The sequence below is a fragment of the Mus caroli genome, chromosome 10 (assembly GCF_900094665.2).
Source record: "Mus caroli chromosome 10, CAROLI_EIJ_v1.1, whole genome shotgun sequence".
Classification (NCBI taxonomy): domain Eukaryota; kingdom Metazoa; phylum Chordata; class Mammalia; order Rodentia; family Muridae; genus Mus; species Mus caroli.
The window spans coordinates 112,140,262-112,165,634 of record NC_034579.1 but is presented as its reverse complement, the minus strand read 5'-3'; the positions used below and the strand labels follow the sequence as shown (position 1 = coordinate 112,165,634).

Below are 25,373 nucleotides of genomic sequence, written 5' to 3'. Positions count from 1 at the left end.
GAAACGTCCTAAGGAAACCAATGACTTTGTCTACTAAACGAAAAAATTAATTTAAAAGAATAAGGTTTATGGGGGTTGGAGAGATACCTCAGTTGGTAAAGAACTTGCCGCACAATCACGAGAACTTGAGTTTAACCCCACCCCCGAACCCACAAAAAAAAAAATTGTGCACATGACGGCCCACCCTTGAAATCCCACTGCTAGAGAGACAACAACATGCAGAACCTTGGTGATCACTGGCCAGCGAGTCTAGACTAACTGGCAAGCCTCAGGCCAGTCCACGACCCTGTCTCAAAAACCAAGGGAGAGAACACTTGAGAAATGAGGTTGTCCTCTGGCCTCGGCATGCGCTCACGCATTCACACGCATGTGCACATGCACACAAGTGAACAGGCATACACATGTACACAGACAAAAGTAAGGCCCGTCATTTGCAAGAGACTATAACTCAGCTACTTTTTTAAAAAGTTTAATATTTCCCTATGCCATTTGTTAATTTAAATGAGTTGTGTATGTTTTCAAGACAATTCACAAAATATCAGCCCACTAAATAGCAAGGTGAATCCAATAGTCACACTTCATTAGCTGGTAGCATCTATGTAGCCTCCAGCAGTGGTTCTAAACCTTCCTAACACAGTGGCCCTTTAATCCACTCCCTCATGCTGTGGTGACCCCCAGCTATAAAATTATTTCTGTTGCTACTTCATAACTGTAACTTTGTTACAGCTATCAATTGTCACGTGGACATCTATATTTTCCAATGGTTTTAGGGCAACACTTGTGAAAGGGTTGTTCAACCCGCCACCCCCAAAAGGGATCACAACCGACAAACTGAGGAGCACTGACCTACAGCGTACAGTGCAAGGCCCTGGATGCTGCCATTGAGAGTGTACTCAGTATTTTCCCCAGGAAGTGTTAGAGCATCTGCTTCACACAGTATCTACTTTCTAATCAGACTCCTAGCAGGAAGCGCCTCTCCCCACCAAGGAGATTTAAAGCCTGCCTTCTATCTTTGCAACACACAGAAGACAGCAATTATAGCAAAGACAACACCAGCGAAGATGTTCCGGCTAGATACATGGTGAGAAACAAATACCATTAAGGAAATTGTAAAAAAAAAAAAAAAAAAAAAAAAAAAAAACCTCAAGAAAGAGAGCCATGCTTAGAAAAGCATGGATAAATTAAGCCTCTGCTTTCTACTTAAAAGCTGAAATTCAGAAGCAAAAAGGAAGCTGTATTTATAAAGAGCCTACAATGATACAGACATCCTCATAGCTGCACGAGTGCCAGTGGAACCAAGTCTGGGGCAAAATGATCTCAATGTCCCTGCAGGCTAATGACTGCCATCAGAGCACATCACTGAGGTAAACCTGAGGCCATGATGAAAACAGACTGCATGGGTTGGTCGCTGCATGATTCGTCATTTATAGGAACACATAGAAAGCTGAAATAATCATTATTGAGGTTGGGTTCTTTTACCCATGACGAATCCTTGAAGCACATCCATAAAGCACCAAGATTCTGTTGCTATACTAACAATATCCACCATCCATCCCTTGCTTGGCTTGTTCCACATATTGTTCTAAGATTGTTGCATGTACTTGATCTTCAAAACTCTAAGTTAAGGGTATTAGTATTATACCCATTCTATGGATGACGAGACTAAGTAACTTGTCCACCAACTAATGTGGGACAGAGCTATATAGTCTCTCTTAACCACCCCCTAAATGTTCATCTGGAAACTAGCATCCAACAAGTGGGGCTCGTGGTCTTCATTCAGCCGTGAAATTCAGTCAAGATCTTGTTCTTTAGTGTGGACAAACTAAATATGTAGCCCCTCTTTAAAGCATTATTCATATGGCAGATTAATGTCAAAAACATGCTAGCAGCTTCCTCTCCTTGTCTTCTGCCATGAAATAAACTACTCCAAACTCAAAGAATTAAAAGGATGATTCTTTTGTTTGGTCAATCTGAACAAAACTGCTCTCTGACTCACATAATGTCAGCTGAAATGGCCGAGAAGCTGGTAGTGGGTTCACTCTGGGCCTGGAGGCTATCAGCATCTCAGCATCCCCTAAGTTGATGCTAGCTGTCAGGCTGGACCTTGTTTTGGGCAGCAAGGCAGTCTACCTACATGCTTGCTCACGGCTAGCTGCTTGGCTTCCAAGAGCAAACCCCTCAGAAGAAGGAAGGAAGGACATGGCAGCTCTATGATGTAGTTTCAGAACCAAAACCGATCACTTTCAACTCTGGGTCAGATAACCCAGATTCCAAGGGAAAAGACATCAAATGCATCCTTGAGGAAAAGGGGGTCTGCGTCTATTATAAAGAGAGTGTGTTATAATATGCAATCTACTAAGGCAGCCTATTCTGGAGAATAGGACATCAAAAGAAGACAATGAGAGCATTCCAACATCTAAGAATAATGGATCCAACAAAACAAAACAAATAAAATAAAATAATGTCAACAATATTCTACTATAATTAACTATCATGTGAGTTATTTTAAGAATAAAATATGCACTACATAAATGTCTTCTATTACAGGATTCAAAGACATTTTGATTTATAATGTCATTGTATCTGATTCAATTTCAACCTCCTAGGACTCCAAAGTGAGGCCAAATCACCTTTCTAATGGGAACAGTTAGGGAAATAAGGGCTGAGATTGTTAAAGATTAGATTTTTCCATCATCGCGTTAAAGGAGAAAAATGAGCGCTGCCATTCAGGCTTTCAAAGATAAAATGTCATTTTCGGCAACACCTACTACCTCCGAAACATTTCATCTCGCCCTAAAAAAGCACCGTAAATCAAAATCTTGTTTCACTTCGCCAAGATGGCACGTCATTTGTAGATCCTTTGCGGAGGACCTCAGAAAACAACTCCATCATAGTAATTCCTGTACATCCATCCGGTCACGAGTCAGCAACAGATGTTGATGTCTTTCTGATGACAAGCCCTCAGCACCCCCAGTGTCTACAATCCAAGGTGGTCTTTGTAAATAGGCTGCATGCTTTTCTCCACCATAGTCAGTCTCACCTGAAGACCCTACTCAAGCGGCCACACCCTTTTCCTAACTGACTTGATCTTAACAGGTCACTTAACCCAAACCTTGGTTTCTATGCTCCATCTTAATTGACACCCAAAGTCCAATTGTTCCAGTGGCTCTGGCAAAAAAAAAAAAAAAAAAAAAAAAAACTTGTGTGAAAATGAAAAGGCATTGAAAATCTGAAGGCATTAAAAATTGCAAATGGGAACTCCATGAAAGGCCAATAAGAGGCAAGAAGACTGCACGGGGGCTTCTGCTGGGCAAGTAAAGACCCATGTTGGCTTACAAAATAGAACTTAACATAGGTCAGGGAAGGTGAAACACCTAATAACGGAGTTGAGTCGCTGGGTATTTCTAGATGAGAGTGGGAAGTAGGAATGAGGAAATCAGTAGATCAAAGGAACAGGTGAGAAGGAAAGATAACTTAATTCCTCCCCCAGGAGAGTGAAGGCGCAGCGCAGACGAAAGTTACTGCTCTTCCCAGGAGCTCTAACACTTGGAACAGTTTGTGTCTGTAACTCACTCAGTTAATCACTGAGCGGGGGTGAATGAGAGTGGTGAATGGGAGCAATCTTCAAGACACCACGACGTGAGACAGTAAAGTCCCAGCTTGCCTCCCTCTTCCGATAGGCTCTTCTCCAGACCTCCAGCTTCTTGTCAATGTATTTCTCTCCTGTGTCCAAGTCTCAGCCACAGTACAACACCGACCACCTGTCGCACATGCAGGCTCATATGTGGGGCTGGGTCTCCATCACACAGAGCTGCTTGAAAGAAGAATCTACCCATACCGACATGATCACACACCTGTGCAGTCCCTCCATTTATGGAAATGGGCATTACCTTCAGCCTGGACCGTTTAACAACTTGTGGGACTGATATCTCACTAACAGCATCCTAAGTCTCGAGGCCTGGCCTAGGAATAGAGCTATTTCATTCTTTGCCTCATCGGCACACTGAAGATCAGCATAGATGATGCCTGTCCTTCATAGGAAGTTTGTTTGTTTATTTCCTTTAAGAAGACATTTCTTGGAAACTCTCCTTCTCCCTCCAAGTCCCATCCACCACCTTGTTTTGGATAGCGCTGATGGATATGACCTGGGAAAGCCCTGGGATGAACTTCCTCTATGCCATCATCAGCCTAGGCTAAGGTCTAGCCTCACCTCACTTATTACCTTGCTTCCTTTGGTCCAGTCATTTCACCCCACAGAGCTGCTGTCTCCTCACTTATGAAACTAAAGGTGAGGAGTAGAAAAATCTACCAGCCTCTTCCAATCGAAAATCCTTCAAATCAATAAGTAATTAAGAAAAAACTCCAAACAGTAATCCTTTTCAATGGTGCGATGTAATGTAGAAAGTCAATTTTTCTTATAATCTAAATGTGCCGCTGACTTCTTCAACCAATAAATCAGCAAATATTTGCAAGCGCTCACTATGTACAAAGTTCTGGATCACGTCTCTGAGGTTTCCGAATTTGTATTTTAGAATAATATCTGGTTGAGTTTTGATCAAGGTTTTGGGAATTTTTAGGTTATTGGTCCAGACATTGATAGAATGTATGATCCGTTGATTTATCTGATTACTCGAGAGATCGTCAGCTAAATGCTTCGTGCTAGACTCTCAAGAAGGAAAGGCTGACTGGCTTGCTTGCCATGGAAGGTGCTGGGTTCATGAGCACGAGTTAACCATGGTTATCTTTATGAACTTAATACAACAGCGAGCAAAGTGGCGATCGCAGCTCCACATCTTTCTAGAGACTAAATGGCATCCTCATTACCATGTGTCTGCTATGGACCAGCTCACAGTGCCATTTTGACAACCAATCCCTAAGACAGACATTATTTGTCCCATAAACACATTACAAGATTATAAGGCCATAGAAGATAGTGGGACTCTCTGTGTAAATCAGCTACGACTTCAGGGTTAGAGACCCACCCCAAACCAGAAATTTGTCTTCGTTCTTCCTCAAAGTAGATAGCGGCAGTACAGTCCAGGAAGACGTCACTGAACCATCGCAATGAAGTTTTAGAAGCCTCACATCTGAAAGTTGTCACAGGGACAATCAGAGTGTCCTTTGGAGGGAGACATGCCTGTGCACAACTTCTTCCCAAAGCAATTAAAGGGGCAGCTGCTCTGTTTGCCTCCAGGGTTCGGAGCAGGACCCATCTGTTTGTGCCCTTAGACAAGTGGCCTGATGACAAAATTATCTTCGGCTCCTCTGATGAATACATCCAAATAGGCTATTAATCATCATTAAACAGAAAAGCTTTATCTCATTCTTAGAGGCTATTTTTAAAGCCAAATATGGTCAGATTAATTTACAACGTTCCAACGTTAAGCTCCAAAACTGGCTCTGGAAGCCCAGTAAACACTGTCACTCTGTAAGGAAGAAACTAATGGATGATATTAGTGGTTAGTGGGGAATGGAGTCCCTGGCTCAAACGCCATCAGGCCGGCAGCACCGAGGCCTTTAATGGAATCTGAGCTGCAAGTGAAGGAATGAACATCGTCAGCTCTGTTGACGGCTTCAGAGAAGGAACAGGGAAGAAAGGTGTAAGGGATTTAAAAGCAAACATACGCTCTAAGGGGGAAACAAAGCGCATTTGCAGTTATATTTATTTCTAAGGTTGCATTGGATGCAGATAAATAATAATGCTAGTTTTAGCATCCCCCCACAGTAGCAACATATTAAATATAACTCTTTAATAGGCAAGGTCAGAACAAGAATAAATGCAATAACTGCCTAAAATGTTTAACAGTCCTAAACTTAGGGAAGTTGGGAATTTTTGTTGATGTTGTTATAGCTGAGAGAAGGAGGTACAGTTGGTTGCGGGGGGAGGGGGGGAAGCGTTCTGACTACATTGGAGGCCTAGGTCAGGTGTGTAGAACACAGATGTAATTCATATAAAACCAATGTTAAAAAAGAAATCTCAAAGCTGAGCATGTAACTGGGTACCATGTTTAATTAGTAGTCCTAATAAAGGAAAAGAAAGAAGCAGAGCTCACGGGCCGCTTAGAAAAACAGGAATGACAAGTCCTGAGTACGGAGAAGTGTTCTGTGGCCCAGGCACTTACTAGGTGCTTTACAGCTATGCAGATCTTTAACACTCGTGACCACCTGCAGATGGACACATTCTCACTCTGCATGATACCTACCAGAACCCAGGGAAACTGCGTGATTGCTCAATCAAGATCACCCACTAACGAGTGAAAAATCACAATGTCTGGCTTTTCTACCGCACACACGTCTGTCTAAATATAACATCAAACAGCCCTCGAGACAGGATCCCTAAAAGAAAACTATCCTAATGGGTGATCATATTCTAACGTCGGATATGTGGCCTCAACAAAAAGTCTCCAATGGAAATGATCCATTAGTGACAATTAGAGACGCGACCTTTTTGCAAATGAGAAAGAATGCATTGTCACACAGGGTGGGGACAAGAAATATTTCTCCCATAGAGCTGAGTGCTTATACAATCGAGTGGTCATATATAATAATTTGAAGGATAACAGTAAAATAAAAACAATTCATAAAAAAGTTTATTTATAAAGAAGTTATGTCATTGAGTAATCATCGTTTCTGAGCAAAAGAGCACAAGACAGTAAGTTGGACAAACCAATTTTTCAGCAGTGGGAAGGACATTCACAAATTCACGTTGTGAAAGCTAAATGGTTTATTAATAGCATTCTTGGACTAAAGCCCAGCCGATCTTTAATGGTGACCTAATGCAGTACAGAAAAATTCAGCCCACCCCACACTATACTTAGTAATATAAGCATATTTTAATCGATAGTAACGGTGTCAATGAGAATCCTATTATTTGTCAAACGGAACAATTCTTGAGTTCTCCAAGGTGCATTGAACCAAAGACTATCTCAATTTAAATCCCAGTTTACAATACTAATGGGAGATGTTAGCCTCAATTACAGTGGTTTCATGGAAGAGAACATGCTTTGACAACACAGGATCTAGCCACACACCACCCAAAACCGACTTTAAAGGACAGAAATTTCAACAAACTGTTGAAATGCTTCTGTCTTCAAATTTACATGTGTGAAGATGCGGCCACAGTCTGCATGCGTTGGATCTTAAATTCTGTCCTCGTGAAGGACAGCCAAAGCTAACGAGGACAACCAGGGACACGTGCAGGATTCACACTCACTGGAATCTGTGGGTTTCTTCTCAATCTGTGAACATGTTCTCTGGGTGCCTGGGAACCAATATTGGGTTTAAGACAATTCAGTATAAGAACATGAAAAGTTAGACTGTGTTTGAGGCCCACACCTTAGACATGTGAGACCCAGATCTCTACGACAACAATACTAAGGTATACTAAACATTTTTAATCTTTTATTTTCTGTACACATATGTCTGTGGCATGCATGTCTATTTCTGTGCATGTGCATATATTGTACATATGTTTGCCTCAGTCTGACAGCCTATGTCTTCCTCAGAAACATTCACCACTGATTTCCTGAGACAGAGTCTCTTGCTGAGGCTGGAGGTCAGCAGTTTGGCTCGTCTGGGTCACCAGCCTGCCCCAGGGAGTCCTCTCCCCCAAGGGCTAGCAATACAGAGGCTAAAAAAGGCCATCCCTGCCAGACTTCTACCTGAGCTCTATGAGTTCAAACTCTAGTCCTGACAATTACATAGTATGTACTTTATCTACTGAGCCATCTCCCCAGTTTCCGGTCTTGTTTTTGATATAATTTCTTTGCGTTTGGGTAGGCAGCTATTCTGAGGACAATGAAACAGGCAGTTGGCTCCTTTAGAACTCTAGAAATGCCAACAAATACAGATTAAACCTCTTGGTAAATCTGTTCTTAGTCAACAAAAATTTAAGACTAGACATTTGTTATAAACCTAAGCCTGAGATGCAGCGCTCTCCAGCACACAACAAGCAGAGTACAACCTTCTCAAGTGAGCAGGGTTCATTCCTTGGATAGACCCCATAGTAAGCCATCAAACAAGCCTAAGTATGTATCTAAAGGAACTGCTGGTGTACAAAGTCTGTCTTATGAGAAGAATGAAATAAAACTAGAAATCAGTAGCAAAAAGAAATCTAAAAGTTTCACAATTATGCAGAAGTTTAAGGAATACATTTCCAAATAAAACTTGATTAAGGGATATTAATGAATATACTTTACAATAATATATAATAATATTGTTATATTATTATTTAATATAACATATTATATATAGTACATTCTATAATATAACATTATATATTATATTATATTATATTATATTATATTATATTATATAGTGTTAATATATAATTATATATTATGTATTAATACAATATATAATATAATAAATATACATTGTTAATATATAATTATATATAATAATGTAATTATATTACAAAAATAATTTATATACTTGTGTAGTATATATTATATATCTATAATATGTTATATTATATATAAATAACATTATAACATTATATAATATAACATAAATAATGAATAATACAATAGTAAATGGACAAAATAAAAGGAATAAAGGAATCACAAGAATACCAGTAATAAGCAAAATGACTGAAAATGAAATAAAGCACAGACAATTTGATGAGATGCAACAAAAGTTGTGCTTACAGGAAGTCTCTAGCTAGACATGTCAATCTCAAGGAAACCCCAGGGCAATGAGCTACCCTCTCTAAAGACAGTGAGAATGAAAGAGTAAAGCAAACCTGCAGCAAACAGAAGGGAAAGATAAATATTAGAACAGAAAGAAGTGAGAGAAAAAAATCAACAAGAAGATTAGATCTTTGAAAATGTCTACAAAACTATATCAATTTTTAATGGTTGACCAACAGGGTACATAAAAGAGGATTCAAGTTACTAAGCTCAACACTGAATAGGGAGACACTACTCAGCTGGATAAAAATTAAAAAGAGTATAAAAGGATTCCATAGCTTGACCCGCCTGCTTCCTTACACAGCTCAGGGCCACCCCGCATCAATCATTAATCAACAAAGTGAACCCACGGACATATCCACAGGCCCATGTGACAGAAGCAATTCCTCAACCGACAAACACATTCTAAAAACATACTTTGTGAAAGATTATATATATATCAATCAAATAGAATTTATCCCAGTTATGCAAGGTTTACACAATTATCTAAAAGTCAATGAATCCACCATACCTTATCAATTCTTCAATGCCTAGGTGACTCTAGCTTGTGTCGTGCTGACAGTAAGTAACACGTAGAGATGCAAACTATCAAAATCAGTCCAGTAAGGAATCGGAAACCTGGATGAAACCCCCAAACTGGGAACCTGGATTCATAACATTAGAGAAAGTTGGTGCAAACGCACTGCAAAGATTACTCAAAAACAGATAACTTAAGAGCTCACTCTCTGAGGCCAGGATAGAGATAATTTGAGAATCACACAACTGAAAAATCAGGAGTGTAGACAAATTATAGGCTGATATCTCTCAAGAGTATACAAAGCAAAAAAAAAAAAAAAAATCTCAACTACAAAGAAAAAAAGAAAAGAAAAGAAAAGAAAAAGAAACTAACAAAACTAACGAAGAAAGAAAACAGCATGCTTAAGGAAAACCTGTAACTTGCCACACTTGAAGGTGAAACTTGCATTCTTTCTCTGAAGGATGAGGAACAAGAAAGACAATGGCGTCCGCTCTCACCCATTCCACCCACCACTGCACTGCAGGCTTTAACCAGGGTAAGCAGCAGACGCTATAAAAGGCCCCTATATTGGAAAAGTAAAAGTCCCATATTTACAGTCTTACATATGAAACAGTCTTACATAAGAAAAATCCTGAAATTTTTGTTTTGTAGAAAATATTCAAATGAATGAATGAGCTCGACCGGATGACAATGTACAAGATAAATACCCAGAAATCAATTTATGTTCATACTTTTTTAGATATAATTCAATCTATAGTATCTTTGAAAGGGGAAAATTGCATAGGAATAATTTTCATAACTATTGTTGAGTACTATGAAGCCTTGCTGCAATGGAAGAAGACCTATGTAAGTAGGAAGGTATACCATGTTCATAAGTCAGAAGGTTTAAAATCATTACAACAGCAACAATTCCAAAATCAACAGTGTCCACACACCCTCCACCAAAATCTCAGTTCTGTTTTAAGCTGTTCTTAAAATTTACTCTGAAATTCAATGGACTCAAAATGGTCTTTTTTTTTTTAAATAACTGAACAAGCTTAACAGAATACAACTTTTATTTCAAAATTAAAGCCATGGTTACAATAATCATGTCAATATGGTTCTGAGTTAAAGATAAGTGCATAGATTAATGAGATACATATAGTAGATATTCCAGAAATAAAACTGTAGCCTATAAGTGAAAATGCAAATATCACTTTATGTGTTAGGGACTTGTGTTTAAATAAAGGACTACTGAAACTCAGTAATAGAATGGCAAATAAGATTTAAAATAGGCAGAAGTTCTCCCACAGAAACTCCGCAAATGCTCAGTAAGCCACAAAGGGATGCCCAGCATCATCTGCTGTCCAGCCAATGACTGTCAGCGCTGCTATGACGTAGTAACTGGACTCTACAGAAACAAGAGCTAACAAAGGCAGGTTGGACGTGTTAGAACTACAGAGATGTGTGTGTAGAGGACAGTATTGCTGGCTTTATGAACATTCGGGCACTTGTTCAAATCATTAACTGCAGACTCACTGTGCGATCTAGCAATTTCACTCCTAAATGACATCCAAAAGACATGAAATGTCCAAGCAAAGAAAATCATAAATGCCCATCCTGGCATTATACATAATAGCAAAGAGTGAACGCAGCCCAAGTGTCCATCAACTGAATAGTGAATAAATATAGTGTGGCATGACCATATCATAGGATATCTTTGCCAGTACAAGTGAAGGGTTGATACAGTTAACCCCGTGAATAAACCTCAAAAACATGCTAAGGGAAAGAAAATCAAGTCACAAGTAACAACATATCTGTCAAATGCATATATGTAAAAATGGTTCTAGCGGGCAAAGACATGACTATAGTTGATTAGCAGTTTCCAAGGCTAACATATGTTTGGGGTTTTATTGATATTTCTATTGGTGCAGCAATAAAAATGTTCTTCAAAAATGAGTTCGGTTGATCAATTCAGAATTCTGAATATACAAAAAAAAATCACTGCATAGAACATTTTGAATGAATACATTCAAGTAATATATTCCAATTAAACAAAGTGTGGTATGTGAAAGCTATACTTCAACAAGGTTGTTAGAGATGTGAATCAAAGAAATAAACATTTTCAAGAAGAAAACCAAGGAAGGGCGTGTGAGGCCTTGGAATCTGGCAGGCAGCTCTTCTAAGTCACCCCTGCATCAGCACAGCCTTAGCCTTACCAGTATGCCCATTGTTACAGAAACAAATACAAGAGCCAAGCCCAACTCAGCACCCACTCTTCCCTGACAACAGGGAGTCCAGCAGGTAGAGCCTGACTCATTGGAAAAGGCAGCAAAAGGACATAGGCTTCCACCAAGTAACACCCACACACATCGCTTCCACTTTCCTGACAGCATTGAAGAACAGAAGAGAAACTTTACCAACAAAAGAGCTCTTGCTTCCCCAACCCCACACCCCATTCCAAACCTGACATAAAGGACTTCTACCTCACCAGCAGGATCCTCACATGTAGCAGGAGGAAGGTGGGTATAGCAGTAACCTATCACATCTCAGCCAATTGTGGCAACACTTCACCTCCCTGCTTCCCATGGAAGACCTAAGATGAGGCACCTGGCAATCCCTAGACGGAAGAATGGTCACGGAAAACAGTGACACACCCCCACCCCCTTAAGACTCAACACTGGACCTAGGGAACTACCCATAGAGAGGAATTCCAAAAACGAATTCTCAAGCAAAGCTGGAGCACAGAGGGACATTTCCCTGGAGTTCAAAACCAATCCTCTCCTTGACCTGTTTGACAGCAGGCCATGAGCTACTGCCACATCTGGATCTCTGCTGCACCTGCCAAGACTCAGGAACATATTGTCTCCACCACAGGAGAGGAGGCAGATAAGAAAGGGGCAGTGAGATAAAAAGCCAAGGCAGAGAGAGAAAGGAAACAAGGCAGCAGACAGCAACAAGAAACATTGTTTCGCCACAGAAATGGAGTAAGGATCAAGAGCCTGAAAAGCTGCTCAGGAGCAGGAAGGAACAAAACAAAAACAAAACAAAACAAGAAAAGGCTAAGCCTGAAGACAGCCATTATTTGTTGTTAGCGGGCTGATGGTCCTGCCTCGAGTACCAGCCATCCACCAGGAGGAACCTGAGGCAGATGAACCCAGCGCAGGAGGGAAAGAGCAAGTTACCGCACACTGCACCCTCAGAGTAAATTGTTCTGCGAGATGTGTAGGCATTTTCCAAAGACCACACAATTGACAGTCTCCAGGATGGAGCTACAAACCCACTGCATGGCTTCTGAACGCTTTTTTCTGTCAATCTCAGCAGTTCCAAAAGAAAGCTACTACGTTAGTAGACACCTCCCAAAAAGCGGAGGAAAAGTCTAGTGACTGCCAAGTGTTGAACAAGTCCGGTTGAAAACCAAATCCCATAGCCGTTTCCACAACTTGCAAATTTCAGATTTCTAACACCAAAAAGGATTAGGTTTGGATTCTTCTTCTGCAGTCACAAATGTCGCAAGGCGAGAAGGCAGTGACTACAACTGTGTTGTACAAAATAATAGCTACCAGCCATATGTGGCGCTTTAAACAAAGAAAAGCGGGTCACAGGAAACTTTCACTTCCCAGAGGCATTAGCTACAAGGCACTAGCTACTACTTTTCAAGACATGAAAACCCAGAAATGGCCGCTGCCTTCTGTGCTGGACAGGAGGTACGGAACCTTTGGATTCCTCCAGAAGGTTCTGCTGAAAAGGCTAAAGCGTGAAGTCTTTCCTAGGAATAATTGGTTTTGGGAGTTGGGGAGGGGGCTAATGTTAATCAGTGGGGAGGACAGCTTGTTTTGGCATTTACAGGTCTATGCCAGCACAGAGAGCTTAATAAGAATTCTTAACTAAGTCACTACAGAGGCAACTTGGAATTTCTGCCTTGAAAGCTAGAGTATATTTCAGTTACATATACATCTCAGGAAATAAACTGCCAGTGTACCTTTCTGGAAAGCGCTATTTTAGACATGCAACTGGGTTGACTCGCCTCATTCTAAATTCATGACCGCAAATCCCAAACAGGCACTGCGAATCGCAGGGGATCCCACGGCTGAGGCCCGGCAAACTCATTTCACACAGTCATTCCTCCCTACAAACATTCAAGCCAGCATTCCCCAGCTCCCAGCCAACCCCTTCCTAATCTTGATAGACATTACCTTATTCTTCAAAGGGAAAATAAGACAACATGCTAGGAGCCCACAGCCACCAGCCTGGTGTCACCTTCTTGCTTTAGAAATGAAAGGGGCCCGCATTCTAATAAAGGCCAGCTCCTCCATGTCAGAGTCCCTCTGATAACACTAGCTCCGCTGTCTACAGCATAGGCATGTCCCTCTTTGCTGGGTCAAGTCCACAAACTGTCAAAACATGCTGCGATTCATTTTTATCAGGCGTGACTATTTCGTTTAAGCTATGACTTAAGCTAAGTCATTTCATGACTCTCATTTTGGGCTTCTGATACCCACCAAAAGGTGCACCAAGTTCATACCACTGCCTCTATCACATTAGGGCTTATCACTTAGAACAGTAGAAGGAAACAGTCCCAAGACATACAGATCTTGTCTGTCTGTGTACACCACACATCCTAAATGCTACAAATAATAATAGTAATGATAATAATAGGATAATAGTTTATCTATTAAAATCCAAATTTTGGATTCTCTTGCTCAATTTTCGAGGGAATTTGCTTTTAGTATGTTAAAGTCCAGAAGAGAAGTTATACGTCTTCCCCAAGGCCATGCGACCAGGGAGAGGTACAGCCAGGAGGGACCCAAGCAGGCTTGCAGCCAGCACTTAATACTGCTTCTCCATGTAACTGGTAGTCAAACTTTTGGTTTGTTTGTTCAATGAAGATTCTTACCAAGCTACCTAGAAGCAAAACAGAGATATAACTTGAAATGTACATCTCGTAATGAGACATCCACATCACACTCCCTCTCCCCAAAACTGAGGGATTATCACGGAGGAAGCGAAAGATGATAAGAGCCAGAAGTTGGTAGAGCTGCTGTAAAATTGTATCCTCTGAGAATGAAAGGTCCATTGCATATGCATGAGCTCATAAAGCCCATAGCTTAATGTGTAGACCTACATAAGACCAAGCCAGTTAAAATTCCAACTGACATTGGAAAAGGGCTGGGAAAGGGCTCAAGGAACTCCACTCCATGCTGAGGAGATATTGTCTGTTGATGGGTGTTAGGGGAGGGATATTTTCTTCATGGATACAGCCTGTATGCTCGAGTAGATGGCTCGAAACCCAGGCAAATACTGGCTGCAACAACTAAACTCTGGTTTGCAATAATGGAATACATATAATCATGAGGGAGATGTAGTTGGGAAGGGGATTGATAGAAAAGTAGAGATGGTAGAGACAGGGGTTGGGAACTGGGTGGCGGTTGGTTCTAATCAAAACATACTGTACACTTGTATAAAATTCTCAAGAAGAAAAGACCCACTTAAGGTTAGGAGAGTGAATACCGAAGCCAACTAGAAGTCATAAAGGTAAGGACAGAGGATGCTTGCCGGTGATGTGGAAAAACAGCAGAGAACTCCCTAGTCAACACAGATATGGGAGCAAAAGGAGGAGAGAGGCTAAGACATGAAGTACAATAGAACTGTCATGTGATAGTAAGCAGAATACAGAAGGAAAATGGTGGAACCCGTGTCAGGACATGCACTCGCAGTAGCTGTTGCTTTTTGGTCACCATGGAACACATCTGGGAACCACAGAGGCTCGCACCTGCTACATGGAGAAGCCACTCGCCTGGTCACGTGACTTCCAGCCTCTTCCACCTACACTTTTTATCTGCTCTCACTGCCGAGTCCCCAAGGTTCTGTCCCTCCTCCCCACTGTTCTTATGGATTCTGAGGCTCAAAGATGTCTTTCTTTTCTTTGTCTCAAAATCGATGCTACAATGAAGAAACAAGCAATGAATAACAGCACCTGTTTATAGCTTGTATTTCCCTTTATCTTTCCCATCCTTAGCGGCACACTGAACTAGTCTGGAACCTTTTGGGAAAGATGATTTTATGCCATGAAGTTCTTTTTTTCTTCAGACCACAGCTCTCTGGGTTATAATAAATTATAAAACTACAGAGCACACAATGATACTGCATATAATGAATACCTAGCATGCAGGGTGGTGCCACATAGTGTCAAAATACCCCAGTTCTGTGGGTAATGTTAGGAGTTAACCATGTTCTTCTACACCATCATCGAATTCCTTAGTAAACAGTAAGAATAATGGTAGCTACCATACATATAGTCATTTCCCACCATTGCATGTCTACTAACATGTCTACTCAAACATTCCTGTCCACCTCAAAAGCATCCTTAAACATGCACCCTCTCCCTTGGAAGAAGCTTTAGCTAATTACAAACCCTTGGACTGTATTTTCCTGTGATGCTCCACCTTAGCTCTGCACAGGTCTAGCCTGGACCACTATCCCACCTGCAACCATGCTACTCCTGAAGAACATGGGTAAGTTCACAAGACAATGTGTACATAGGACACAAGACAATGTGTACATTTGACAATCCAAGTGGCACAGAGCGAGTTCACTGCGTCTTTTTTCCTGTTCTCTGACTAGTAGATTGTAGATAATTCTAATATGGAATGAATTTTGCCCAGTCTCCTGGTATATGGCTGTCAGATTTAGCAAACACAATTGTAACATATTAGCTTTTCTTTGAATTTTATATAAACAGTAAAGAATGCTTTAGCAAAAGGTTGCCCCATTCTGTATTTTATCCTCCCTTATACCTAAAAATTATTTCCCTGACATTCGCATTTATTTTATTTTGGTAGGATGTAGCATAGCTCAAGCTGGCCTCAAAATCCCTATATGGGGAAGATTTATTTTTATTGGGGTGCATGTGTGTGCATGCCACATGTGTGGGGGTACATACAGGGCTCAGAAGAAGGCAACAGGTCCCTCAGAAGTATTCTCACAGGCAGTTGAGAGTGACCCTGCTGGGATCAGAACATGGGTCTCCTGGTATTGAACTTCTAGCCTTCTTGCTTCCACTTCTCAGACACTGAGATTGAGGGTGTATATCACACACGCAAGTTATGCGGTGCTGACCATCCATCTTAGGGCTTCTGCATGCTAGGTGATCACGTAGCCAGCTGTAGCCCAGCGTCCTGTATTGCATGTGGCGTCTCTGCCATAAAGAGTAGAAACCAGGCTTCACATATTCCTGGACCCACCCCCACCCCATCACTACACACTGATGCCAGGCTGCCTGAGCCTGTGCGTCTGTAAAATGCTTCCTGGCTCGCCTTGCTGCCTCCTCTCTCTCCACTTCTGCATCCCAGCTCTCTTCCTACCCGAATGTCTGACATGACTTCTGAATATCTAGATTTTACTCAGCTCAGCTCTTTGCCTTCAGAGAACCAATTCTTCACTAGAGTTTCCCACGTAAATTATCCTGAGAGCTTGGGAACTATCTAAATTCTTTTCCACGGGCTCCAGGAGTGGACAGGGCTGGGACATCAATATACATGAACAGTCACCAGAAAGGGGGCGGCAATAAATACAAGACAATGTCTCATGGGAGACCCGCAGGCCAGCAGTACAGAGTCTGTGTCATTTGACCTACACAACTGTAATCCTTTGTAGCCTTTTCATTTGTGTCCCAATTAATTCCCTACAGTGAACAATCAGAATAGTCCCTGAAATCACTCCCTAGTCTGTATGCGCAGCACCTGGACACCATATACCAAAGCTCTTGACTAGCATTTCTGTGTGGGATCTAGAACATAAGGCTGAACGAACAGCAGCTGCTGCCAGGACACAGCATGGATGTGTTTTCTAAAGCACCCCACCTACCACACATGGTCTCACCTGCACCCCACTGTATACTCAGAAGCCTTGGAGCTTGTGATCCTGTTCAATAAAACCCTTCACTTTCCACATACCCATACCCTCAGCCACCCTGTCCCCTTGTCCCCATCTGTAGACACATCATGAGACAAAGCAAGAATATCACACCTACCAGGTCCAACTCTCCACTAACAGTGCTAGCTCCTGAGTACTGTCAAGCCTGGACAGATGAATATGTTTGTCCAGTTGTAAAATAAAGCTGACTCCAATACAGCACTGTATTTATATAGACAAGATAAAGAAAAAATATCCCGAGGAAAGCACATATACCAAGTTATAAATCAAGAGAATCATGCGAGCCTTAGAATGCGGAAAGTACTCCATAGTAAATGAACGGCATTAGATTCAAACTCAATGGGAACACGTGTAGCGCTTTCCCTATTATTACAGCCATGATAGATGCAGTCAATTCTCTTCATTCAAAGGAATTGTAACACAACTACTTCTTCCCTGCTCAAAACATAGCGTTTGTGAACTGTACAATCTGTCAAAAATGGAGTCTACCCGAAGCAAGGCCACTTAAATCAACAAATCTTCAAGTTGAAATTCACTGACCTAAATATTAAAGAATACAGACGAGATGTGGCTGCAAATTACCAATGGGGGTGGGGTGGGGTGGGGGAGAGAATAGGAGGCCCAGCACCACAGCCCTGGAACTCGCTGGAGTGGAGAGCTCTGCTGTGCCTCCCGCCCACGTCTCTCGGCCCCTCACCAAGGCTGTTATTCTAGGTGCTAATCTGAGGAACTTGCTGGCCTTTTCCACAAAGCAGTTCATCCCACAAGGCAGGTCGAAATTTTCTAGCTTGTTCAGAGAAACAGAACTAATTACACTCTTTTATTACAAAAGCCACACATGATTAATGGGCTCATGGTTCGGGATATGCGGATGTGGATGGAGTCTCGGTTCCCCGTTTCTAGATGGTCATGGCTTGGAGCTTAAGGCAACCAGCCATATCCCAGGGAACTTACCAGGAGCTGGGATTCTCTCCTTTCTCTTACTAGTTTTTTTGTATGACTTTTGCTTCTCCTCTAATATTTGATTTCAGAGATTTTTCTAAGTGAAAAACCTCCTTACCCCCAGAAGGATGAAAATAGGGCACCGCTGGCTTTATGCCATCAAGAAAGAATTTGAGGAAGAAAGTGAATCATCACTTTGCCTTCCACTGGCCACTCATGCAGGATCTCTCCTCACTGAGACATGGCAGGTGTCGGGTCCCTCTGCATACCATACCCTGTGAAGAAGTGCCTGGGATGGCCTGCAAAGTCCACATGCGGCTTACAGTCATTTCCAATCACCTCGTCCAGGTTGGTTCTACTTAAAACTTCTGATCTACTACCCCCATCCCTTCAATCATTTGCTTAATCAGGTTTACATTTCAAGAATCAAAATATGACTAGTGAGAGATAAATGCAGTGATCAAGGCATGACACACTTTATCGTTTACCTTTGCAGGCAACTAACTTCTACAGTATGCAATTTTATGTTGTTAATTCTATAACCAAGGACAACTATATTGAGCTAGAAAATCATTGTAGCTTTTTCTCACACACCCCCCCCCGTGTGTGTGTCTGTGTGTGTGTGTGCGCGCGCGTGCCTACTAGGTGCACACACTGATGCTTGTACATGCATGTGGAGGCTGAAATTCAATGTGTAATTGTTAGGTGCATACACTCTCAAGTGGGGAGGGCCGGTAAATGTTAGCTTTCTTCCCTCAAGAAACTCTCCTCATTTTATTATATTTTAACTTTTTATATATGGGGGTGTTTCATCTACGTTCATCTCTATTCATCCTTTGCATGTCTGGAGCACCACAGGTGCCAAAAAAAAGACGGCAGATCTCCTGAGACTGGAGTTATAGTCATGAGCTGCCACATGGGTGCTGACAACTGAACCAAAGTCCGCTGAAGGGACTGCACTGCTTAGGTTTTAAGTTCATCAATTCATTAGCCAATCATTCTCAGTGGTTTGCAGATCCATCCTCCCACCCCTGCCTGCTGCCCAGCCTTGTGTTACACCTTGCCCAGTTTTTAAAGCAGGCGCTGGTGTTACAAATCCTCGTGCATTGGTGGCAGACGCTCTCCCTGCTAAACTCTCCCCAGCCTTCCTCGTTTATTTTTAAGTGCTAAGACAGAGTAAGGAAGAGAATTTGCCCTATAGCACCGTAGTAACAGATTACCATAAATGTGGTAGTTTCAAAAACAGAAATGCACGCTCCCAGAGTTTTAGGGTTTTAGAGTTCAGAAGTCACACAAGCCTGAAGTCTCTAGGAGGACCCTAGTCGGGAACTCTTCCTTGCTTCTTCTTGTTCTTAGTAGCTGCCCCTGCATTCCAGGCTTAACAATGAATGCTTCTAATCTCCGCATCATCTTGTCTCCTCTGTGTGTAGTCTTTCTCCAAATCTCTCTTAGAAGGACACTTTTAATGGCACATCAAGCTCACAGAATAATCCAGGGTAGTCGTCATAGCTCATGGTCCTTAATTTGGCTGACGTTGTAGCTCAGCGGTACCTCATTGACCTCGCAAAAGCAAAATCCTGGGATCAATCCCAGCTCTGCAAAAATAGTAACGGTGACTGTTGAATTTACTTATACTTGTGTGCGCAGTCCCTTTACCCAGAAACTGTAACACGCTGAAATGACAGCACTTAGTACTCGATCTCATTCGGTGGTCCCCTTCAGTCTACCAGAGACTGCAGTACTGCATGAAAAATACTTTAATCAACTGAAAACCATCACCCGTTCCTGGCTGCGTTTGAATCGTGTAATATATCAAGGATGCTACCTTAGTCTTGCTGAACAGGCCCCAGTTTTCACAGACTCTTAGCCCTTTGTAGGCAAAAAGATTCACAAAACCCTTAACAGGGAAAATCACCTGGACAGCAGTTAATTAGATTAAATTAAGAAAGTATTCAGCAAGTAAAGCCGTCCCTCTCAGAACTTAAGGAGATCCAGCTGAGAAGGTACCTAACGAAGGAGATAAAGTTTTATTATAATAAAACCAAACGCAGAGCCAGGGTGTGAAGAACAATATGCTGAAATAAAACCACGCCTTACGTGGGATGCAAGGGATGAAGGACGAGAGATAAGGAATACCCTTCCTGGGATGGACAAACAGTGAACATCACAGACAGCAAAACAGACTATAAACTACTGACCTTAATTAATCGATTAACTAATTTCATTATACTTGATTACTTAGGCCATTTTCATTGTAGGCATAGTTGAGAATATTTTCTCCCATAAGCCTCTGCTTTCTCCTTTCTTGCCCCTCCCCCTTCTCACTAGCCCCGTCTTCCCCTAGGCAATTTCCCCTTGTGCTTTGACATCATCTGGACATATATGACTTTATGCAAAATCTAGGACTCACAAATGAGCGGAAACACACACTATGTACTCTTCTGACAGAGGCTTAACTGACTTGGTGTGGTTGCTCACAGTTGCATCCATTTTCCCGCAAATCACTCTTCTAAGAAGAAAGAGGGAAAATAAAGGAATAACCGATTTGGGGGATGAGATTTGGTTCTGAGAAGATTAAATGAATATGGAGTACATGACTAATCTGCTAATGCTTTACCTAAAGCCTGAGGCCGAGGGCTTGGCTCAGCAGTTAAGAGCATCTGTTGCTCTTGCAGAGGACCTAGGTTCGGGTCCCAGTACCTTATTGTGATTCACAACCATCTGTAACTCCAGCTGCAGAGGATCCAAAACCCTCTTTGGGCTGTTGCAAGCACCAGGCATGTAGGTGGTGCATCTCCATGTATACAGGCAAAGCACTCATAGGCATTAAATAAATCTTTTTTTTTTAATGACCTAAAACCAAGCTGAAATGTTAAGAAACAACTACAGATAAAGATCTGAAATGTCTGAGTAACAGAAAGGCATTCAGTCCGTTATCCAAGAAGCAAAAGCAGTGGGGAAACCCTACCTTCCTGTTAATGCAACATCTGTATTAACAGCTGCAACATCTGTATTAACAGCTGCAACATCTGTATTAACAGCTGCAACATCTGTATTAACAGCTGCAAACTGACCCTGCTCCATGAAACATAAACAAACAAAATGTGAGCCTATGTCCTTGCTGTGGACAGGAGGTATGAAAGGTTGAGTTTTGACTTCTTTAGAAAGACTGTTATTCCAAACAAGAGATGGGAGCATTCTTCACATCCTAAGTAAAGTTTCCATAGCAACTTGCCAGCCTCTCCCTTTTGAAAATGTATACACAGAAAACAAGGCAAGGGAAAACATTTCAGAAACTAATTTTCTATGCCTTCAGCTGCAGCTATACATCATCTAAATTTGAATTCCACAAAGAGAATAAAGAGGGGTTAACACCTCTAGACATAGACAGGATGTTGATTCAATATAGGCACCACGAACTAAGTTCAGAAATATAAAGATCATAAAGACCACAAAGACGACCTTATGCAACACAATTTCTGATTGTTCACTCTTGGCCATACACCATGCTAAGCCCTTACCTTCCATCAGGTCTTTAATCTTCACAAAAGTCTAATGAGAAAAGGACTATTTTCATGAAAATGTTTCGCTAATTGAAAATGAAGCTGAGACTCCCAGATGAGAAGGAACGAGGGAGGAATTCAGCTGCAGTGTGTGGCATCCTGTCTGTGGCCACTGCTGGGTGATGCAGACCCCATGTAGGGCACCGTTCTTGGCATCTCACACAAAGGAAGAGTCCCCACTGTCTTCCTGGGGGAGAGAAACTGTGACTAAACCTAGCTGAGGACACTGTCACAGGAGAAGGTGAAGCCGCCTGTAGTCACCCTTTATTAGTAAGGTGCAATTCAGCAATTTCCTGCAGCAAGGAGTACTAAAACCTCCAAGCCAGACACAACAAAGAAGACTCTATCTGAACAAATAAAAGGGGGGGGGAAGGAGGCATCTAATCATGCCCGTGGAAAGACGACTGCTGTAAACTCCATCTCTTGTGTCTTCCCTACATGCTTCATGCCTTTTCACCAGCTCGCAAATGCCAAGGATTAGGTAGTGCTACAAGTGGTATAGAAAATGTCCCTCCAAAGGTGCTGGGGGTTGGTCAGCTTTGAGGAAGCTTGTGAAACGTTAGGACGTAATCTCTGACTAGGCTAAGTAGGTTCCAGGGTGCATTCCTGTAAAGCTTACACCCAGTCCTCTCCTCCTATCCACATGGGAAAGACACTGCAAGGCCGCATGCCACCAGTATGATCTTCTGCCGAAGATGTGTATGTCAGGCAGGCACGGACTGAATCCCTGAAACCATGAGACAGAATCAACCCCGTCTTCTTACTCATATCAGGAATGGTCACAGTGACAAAAAGGAGTGAGCAAAGACATCCCCAACATTTTAAATGAGTTTTAATGGAGAAAACGGGCGCTCTTCTAAGAGTCTGACACACTAAAGGTAAAGATGTGTGGGGAAATTACTAGAAAGAGGCAATTTAAGAATAGACCTAAAGCTCAAGGGACACTGTGGGAGAGGGAGCAGAAAGACCGTAAAAGGCAGAGGATGGGGGAACTTCCTGTAAGATTCTGTCTTCTAGTGATGTCAGAACTCAGTCATACAGTCTCACCAACATGGCTGCCTAACCAGGAGCTGAACAGGGATGACAGCAACAGATACACTAATGTGGATTGGGGAAAACCACGAGGAATCCATTCTACACAATAGGCAACCAAGGAAGGCTGGCATCAGGAGAGGTGGCCTTCCCAAGAGAGGAAGGAGCAGACCAACTGAGTATCCAGTTCAAGTGGCCAGCCCTGAGAACATACATACATGTAACCTTATATACACTGAGCTGGCTGTATTTATATTTAGGAATACATATTTATATACACATACACACACGTATGTAACAACAATCAGGAGAAAGAGACCATAAACTTGAAAGAGAACAGGGAGAGATGAAGTGGTTTGGAGTGGGGAAGAGAAAGAAGTGATATCCCCGTCATCTCAACATAAAAGAAAACAGAAGAAAAATAAAATAATGAAAGAAACAACAAGGGGGTAAAGTAAAACTAAAAGACCACCAAAAGCCCAGCTCAGTTTCCCACAGCTGCCCCAGGCCAGTCTAGCTGACACTGCTGTACAGGAGCCACTATGGCCGCCTACATCCGTTGGGACCTTCTGGCTGGTTTTGGAAGTTATTTCTGAACAAACTCAAACAGAAGAGAGCAGCAGTCCACAGAGGGAGAAACACAGTACATAAATGGGCCCCATCAGAGATAAGCAGCAGAAAGGACCGTTTTGTTTGCACGGGTGTGTATTCTTTATCCACTTCCCACACGGCGCTTCCCAAAGATGATCAGTTTCCTTGCTTTGCAGAACAAGCGTACATGCACAGAGCCTCTTGTGACTTCATACCGCAACCAAGGTCAACTAGGCATGACTCCAGCTTCCTCTGATGTCTACAGTGGGAAACCATGGACACAGGAAGAGTTAGCGGGTGTGTGGGAGAGAACAAAGATGCCTTAGTCAGATTATCAGGATACTCTCCCTTACACACACACACACACACACTCATGCACATATACATACACACACACATTCACATACATAAACACACATATATACATGTGCACAAATACACACATATATATTTACAGATACAGTTACACACACATACACATATATCATGCACATACATTCACATATATACATACACGTACATACACACATACTTACACACATATACACTTACAAATAGTTACACATACATATATATACACACACATACACATGTACATAGACACACATACACACATGTACTTATACACACACATTTATACATATATACGCATATTCATACACATATACTTACATATGCACAAGCACATACACACATATAATGCACAATACATACATATACATTCACATACATACACATACATACATACATACACACATAGACACACACACTATACTAGTGTTCAATACAGTTTCTGCCAATGTTCAGGGTCACAACTTTAAAACAGGGAAACTGAAAGAATCCATTCAGGATTTATTCACAAACATGATATCTCAAATGTGCTACGAGCATTGTAACCTAATTTTCAATAATCCACAACCTCAGATCTTTACACTTCAAAATGTGAAATCTCTCCCATATATTTTTAGTGTTCCCCTGCATTTACTATCTGACAGACAGCAATGCAAACAGGCTCCATCTGCTGTGAAAAGCAGGGCATCAAATAGGAAGAATGATGGACTGATGTGGCATTGGGATCCAGCATTTGATACCCAATCACTTTAATGACTACTGTTTAGAAGTTCATTACAAAGACTCATGCACTCCCTCCCAGCCCCTGTCCCTCATGACTGCTGCCAGTCAGGTGTGCTCTATTTCCAATGTCTCTCCCACACCCAGCATCCCCACCACAGGAAAGTCAGGGCTAGGACAGGACCATGGTTTTGCCAGATGTGTCAAAGACAACATTTTCTTGCACAGTCAATGAACGCTTTTGATATCTATGCTACCAACTCATGGGAATTTAGCTGCCGCCAACAATCATTAAATTTTACAAACAGCTGTGTTCTGGGCCTATAGCACACATCAGCGTCTCAAAAATAATATTGTCTATATAAGGATACATTTAACAAAAAAAATGAAATTGTAGCATATTCAGCTGAGGGAAGTGAAATAGGAACCCACAGAGTTTTTGCAGAAATAATTCATGAATAAAACATCTGCAGAGTATGCTGTTCGTAAAGAATCCGTCATAATAAAGGTTTCTATGACACAGGATAATATGCATGTATTTAAACTTTTCTCTCTGACAAATGCCTCAACATCATCAAATCCCTCCATATACATCGACAAGGTACTCCCGGTCCCAGCACTGACAGTTCTCGATGCCTCTGCCCGTGGGCGATAAAGGACAGAGAACACAGGGTACTGTCCTCTGAACACTCAACAGGCAGTATTACACACCAAACAGAAAAAGAAATAAAAACCGAAATCTGCAGAAACAAACATTGCTTCTGGGGGTAAAAAAAAAAAAAATGTGTTTGCATCCACAATTTGAGGTCTGTTTGCCATACAGTACACAAGATTCATCTTGAAGACTTCTAAATCTCTCAGCTCATTTTCACAGAAGGCTACTCAATATGTCACTCTTTACTTTCTGCTTACTTTCAAAGGGAATTTGACTTAATAGACAACAGAAACACATCAACTTAGAGATGATAAAACAGCAATTGGGCAGAGCAATTACGAGCCCAGACTTCTGTCTGAAATAACCCAAGAGAAGGAAAAACTGCTGCTTTCGTTATT

General features: G+C 41.7%; 1 protein-coding gene across 2 annotated transcripts in view; it reads right to left on the bottom strand.

The window, feature by feature from the left end:
* Grip1 (glutamate receptor interacting protein 1) overlaps positions 1 to 25,373 on the bottom strand; it is a 622,013-nt gene that overhangs the window by 541,186 nt on the left and 55,454 nt on the right. The gene's annotated exons all lie outside the window — the stretch shown is intronic.